Genomic DNA, 6,089 nt, shown 5'->3' on the forward strand with positions numbered 1-6,089 from the left:
CCTTTATTTTGCTAATAATCTAAAACTTGTAAAAGTAGGGCCTGCTTTCCAACAGGGCTCAACCAGGCTCCTATTTGCATGTCAGTTTGCTGTTTTTGTACATTATCAGCTGTATGCACAGCTAATAAAACTTACACTACACACAGGTATCAGTGGTAGTGCATGAAAATTAAATGTGTAAGTGTGTGTGCAACGTTAAACACACAAATGGAGGCCACATTCTAAAAATTTGCTCACAGTGAATAGTAATAGTCAAATTATTTTATGATCCAGGGGTATCCTGAACCCTGAAAGCAGGTTGGCTGGGGATGAAAAAGGCAGTCCATCCTACTGTAGCTTTATAACTGTTGTAATGGCCTGTTTGCTGTACAAGGGATTGAACTAATCTGATATCTAGGGGAGCATCTAACAAAATTATGAAGAGCAGGATTACTCTTGGCAAGCCTCTCAAGGCAAGGTAGAGCCTGAGTGCGGGAGGGATTTTTGATGTTGCCCCGCAGCACTGCACTTACTACTTTGGAAGAGTATTGGCACATAAATTCCATCCACATAAAAACCACCTGTTTACATATTTGTACTGTTCAGATTTTAGAACATTAGGGAGAACAATAGCTATGCAGACTCAAGTTACCTCAGCTCCATTTAAATGGTATTCTGTAGCTAAATGGGTTGTGGTAAGACACTTCCCCCTCAAGTCTCTGAAGGTCCCTTTCTCAAAGTACACATACCCACACACACATCCCCAAAGGGAAAAACCCACAAGGGAAGTATTCTAAATCTCTTATCTATGATGGTGTTCCTTTTTTCTTCCATGCCCTTGAGGATTCAATATGGTAGATTCAATTGTAACTATGCTGTAGCTACAACTTGAATATCAGGAGAGGTTTGAGAAGATTCAGAGAACTCATGAATTTTCTTTACTTTTAGAGGTTCTGTGCATCTTGCCCATTGTAGTAGGCAGTCTCATTTAACACTATTTCTTGTCACACTAATGGTACCGACCTTTGTTGCCCCACTCCATTCAACTGCTTTACCTTCTCTACTAGAGAAGCATAGTGTTAAAACCTAGCTAGTTGGGGTTCAAGCACTAATCTGTCCCACTAATCTTGCATTGAATGATTTAACCTCCATTTAGATGTATAGTTATTAGGGCTGTCAGGTAATTTAAAAAATTGTGATTAATCGCGCTACTAAATTATAGAACATCATTTATTTAAATATTTTTGGATGTTTTCTACTTTTTCAAATATTTCAATTACCACACAATACAAGATGTACAGTGCTCACTTTATATTTTTGATTACAAATATTTGCACTGTAAAAAAAATAGTATTTTTAATTCACCTAATATAAGGTCTGTAGTGCAATCTCTTTATCATGAAAGTGCAACTTACAAATGTAGAATTATGTACAAAAAATCTGCATTCAAAAACAAAACAATGTAAAACTTTAGATCCTACCAGTCTAATCTGTCCTCCTTCTTGTTCAGCCAATCACTCAAACAAGCTTGTTTACATTTGCAGAAGATAATGCTGCCCGCTTCTTGTTTACAATGTCACCTGAAAGTGAGAACAAGCGTTTGCATGGCACTGTTGTAGCTGGTATTGCAAGATATTTACGTGCCAGATGCGCTAAAGATTCATATGTCCTTTCATGCTTCAACCACCATTCCAGAGGACATGTGTCCATGCTGATGATGGGTTCTACTCGATAACAATCCAAAGCAGTGCAGACCGACGCCTGTTCATTTTCATTATCTGAGTCAGATGCCACCAGCAGAAGGTTGATTTTCTTTTTTGGTGGTTTGAGTTCTGTAGTTTCCGCATCAGTGTGTCACGCTCTTAAAACTTCTGAAAGGATTCTCTACACCTCGTCCCTCTCAGATTTTGGAAGGCACTTCAGATTCTTAAACCTTGAGTCGAGTGCTGTAGCTATCTTTAGAAATTTCACATTGGTACCTTCTTTGTGTTTTGTCAAATCTGCAGTAAAAGTGTTCTTAAAATGAACAGCATGAGCTGAGTCATCATCCGAGACTGCTATAATATGAAATATATGGCAGAATGCAGGTAAAACAGAGCAGGAGACATACAATTCTCCCCCAAGGAGTTCAGTCACAAATTTAATTAACCCATTATTTTTTAACGAGCGTCATCAGCATGGAAACGTCCTCTGGAATGATGGCCGAAGCATGAAGAGGCATATGAATGTTTAGCGCATCTGGCATGTAAATAGTTTGCGACACCGGCTACAAGAGTGCCATGCGAATGCCTGTTCTCACTTTCAGGTGACATTGTAATTAAGAAGTGGGCAGCATTATCTCCCATAAAGGTAAACAAACTTGTTGGTCTTAGCGATTGGCTGAACAAGAAGTAGGACTGAGTGGACTTGTAGGCTCTAAAGTTTTACATTGTTTTGTTTTTGAGTGCAGTTATGTAACAAAAAATCTACATTTATAAATTGTACTTTCATCATAAAAAGCTCACACTACAATACTTGTATAAGGTGAATTGAAAAATACTATTATTTTTACAGTGTAAATATTTGTAACAAAAAATAAGTGATCACTTTAGACGTTGTATTCTGTGTTGTAATTGAAATTGATATATTTGAAAACGTAGAAAAACATCCAAAAATATTTAGTAAATTTAAATTGGTATTCTATTGTTTAACTGTGTGATTAAAACCGTGATTAATTGCGATGACTTTTTTTTAGTTAATCGTGTGAGTTAACTGCGATTAATCGACAGCCCTAATAGCTATCCGCTATTTTGCCAGTTTCTCCACCCTTTGTAGACACATCTGGATTTAAATCCCCAACTCTTGTTACAGCATTTATACTGTACACTTCCGACCTCTGACCCTGATAATGGAGCTGGGTTTTTTTTTTTTTTTAAGTAGATCGCAGAGCTTTATAGTGCCAGCTACTGCTGTTTGCTGGTGCTGATCAGCCTGCCTCAGGAATGACACCTTCCCATCCTTGCCCCTGGGAACCTAGGAGGCAGGCTTGTCAGCAGAGGCAATGGGGAAGTGAACAGGTATGTGGGGGGACAGGAAGGTAAAGTATGGGAAGAGAAAAGAGGGGTGATTATTATTTTCCTTACTTTAAGCCCATATACCTGCAAGGGCTTGTTTGGAAAGGGAAATCCCTGGGTGCTAAGCCATAGCAGGAGGGCTCTCCTGTTATATAGCCCCACTGATCCTGTGGTCCTCATACACCAGGCCAGGCTATGGTCTGAGTGCAGTGCTCAAATAGTAGTGATGGTGTTGTGAGGCACTGGGCTGTGTTGAAGGAGAATCCAATTTTTCTGCTGCTACGGCTCACAGCACAGGAAATATTCTTGTTGAGCACATGCAGATCTGTTAGGTTGAGAATGTAGGCAAATGCTAATGCTCCACTGTCATCCCTCCCTCTCCTGCCTGCTTTCGCTCATTCCTCTTGTGAACTGAGAGAGCAGAGGCAGCATTGCTGTGAGGAATGGCATCTTTGTGCCAAGAGACTGGCACTTCAAGCATTCTCTGTAGTGCTGCTAAAGATTTCTGCAGTGTCAATTGCAATTAACATTCTGGGAAGTTGCCAGATAAGCTGTCGTTAATATTAATGCCATTGTTAATTTATGCACCTTATCACTCAGACATAAAACCCAAAGACTCCCCAACTTCACAGCAGACTCCTGTTCAAAGTTAGAATATTACCAACCACAATGCACACATCCAGTTCCTCACTGCCAAGCTCAAATGCACAAGATGAATTTTGACCTCAGTGCTGGATTAAGATGTATTACCTATAGGCATAAAAGTAGGGCTAAAGTCTATAATGTATTTACACATGGAAAAATTATGAGGTTAGACACAGAGCTCAGGTTATGTAGCGTGAGATTGCACATATCTACTTCTTCACATGCTGGCTAGTTGCCTGAAAGGGAGTTTGTTATGGAGCAGAGGTGTCACTGGATTTAGGTGATAAGGTGTGAGTTAAGGGTTTTGTATCTTGATTTAACTACCGCCTCTCTGGATTTTTAGTGGCTGTTTTTACAGAAAATGCATTTGAGGAGTTTTAATTAAATATTGTAGATTGGCCACAAGTATTGAGCACTCTCATAGTCTTATAGAATTTAAGGTCAGAAGGGACCATCATGATCATCTAGTCTGACCTCCTGCACGTTGCAGGCCACAGAATCTTACCCATCCACTCCTGTACTAGACCCCTAACCACTGGTTTAGTTACTGCTATCATTACTGCAATGTGACTAGGGCCTGGGTGGACTGCAGCAGTCATTCTGCAGCAGCACCCCGTCTCAGCTTTTCTTTTAGGAAGGGAAGAATAACTTTTCCAACCATTAATATAGGTGCAATTGTATTTAAGTAGGTAGAACATGATTACCCACTTTGGGCTAGAACCAGCTTGCGGCCTTTAATCCACCTGTACTCTTTACAGAAAGTCCATAGGATCTAATTCCAAATGCTAAGGAGTTTTGTGTGTCACCTAAAAAAGGTAATGTACAGCTCACTAAAACCATGTTGGATCTCTATTGGTATATGACTGAAGAGGGGAAGAACGCCACTTTAAATCTCCAGCTCCTCTTGCAGCATGTGGGCTTTCCTTGGTTTTCTTGTCATGTACTCAGTAGGCCTAAACCTTCTTTGCTTATGAGCTCCGCTAGTGTCAGAGGCCAAGGCAGGATGGCTGAAGGAAATACATCATTTTAAAAAGTCACCTGAAATAAAATCCTGTCAAACGTCACTCATCCCATCCATGTTCTTGCAGTTTTTCCAGTTAATGGGAGTCTCCTCTCCCCACAGCAGCATGGCAGATGGCTGGAGCTAAAGAACAATATCCTTGAATCTAAGGTGAACTCCTGGGGAAGTAAATTCTAGGATTTTCAGTTTTTGCGTTACTATTATTTATTGTATTGTGGTAGGGGCTAGGAGCCCCATCTGTGGATCAGGACCTCATTGTGCTAAGTGCTGCCCAAGCCTAGAACAAAGACAGTTTCTGCCCTCAAGAGTTTACAATCTAAGGGAATAAATACTAGTATTAATAAACCTACAGTTCTCCATATGCCTTTTCGGTGACAATTAAGACTGTGTGTTCTTTCCTCAGATGCAGGGATTGTCATTCACATATTCTTATTTTTGGCACAGTTTGGCCCCTTTTCTTCATGATCTCAGATAAATACAGGGCCTGATTTTCAGAACGGTGGAGAACCCATGTAACCCAAACTGTGATTTTGAGCCCCTACTGCTCCCATTCATTTCAATCAGAGTGTTTTGGTATCTTTCATAAAGGTGTGGTATTTAAATGTGGATTTTCTGCCCTGCCTTGTTTGATTTCTCAAAATATCATTAGTCATCCAGTGGCCTTCTGATAAACTTGGGTACAAAGGAGCTGGTTCCCATAGTAGAGTTGATGGTTCAATGTGAATGGCACACTTAAGGCTCTGCTGGAACAAATTCAATCCCTGTGGTTCAGTTGTACATTTTCACACACCTCCTGCTCCTCAGTATGTAAACTACATTCGACCGACAGAAATGCTGAACGGCTACTGAGAAAAGATCAACCGGGTACCTACCTTACTCTGTTTTAGTTCTATCTCCCTCTATATTTCTCTTTGACTCCTATCACTATAGTATCTAAATGCCCCATCACACCTCAGTAAGACAGAAGAGCAGTACAGTCCCTGTTTTACAGATGGGGAGCCAAACGACCCCAGGGAGAGGTGACTTTCCTAAGGGCAAGGTGGGTGAGATAACATCTTTGATTAGACCAGCTTCTGTTGGGGAGAGAGACAAGCCTTTGAGCTTACACAGATCTCTTCTTCACTGCCTTTCCCAAGATCAGGCAGGATTCCTGGGGTAGTGGAGGAAGCAGAACCCAACCTCTTCCTTAACAAGACTACCCTTCTCCGATTGTGGCCATATACGATGCCTGTCACCATGGTACTGTATCAGAAGCCCTCCTGAACACTGGTTCCCAACCAGGCGGTTCTCCGAGCACCCCTCCGCTTCTGCTCCAAGTGCTTTAAACCAGCCTGGGGCTTGGCCCGGCCAGACTAGGATTGGAGGACTAGCCGGAGCTAGGGGTGGGTTAG

Source organism: Terrapene carolina, unplaced genomic scaffold (assembly GCF_002925995.2).
Source record: "Terrapene carolina triunguis isolate 2854851 unplaced genomic scaffold, T_m_triunguis-2.0 Scaffold233, whole genome shotgun sequence".
Lineage (NCBI taxonomy): Eukaryota > Metazoa > Chordata > Testudines > Emydidae > Terrapene > Terrapene triunguis.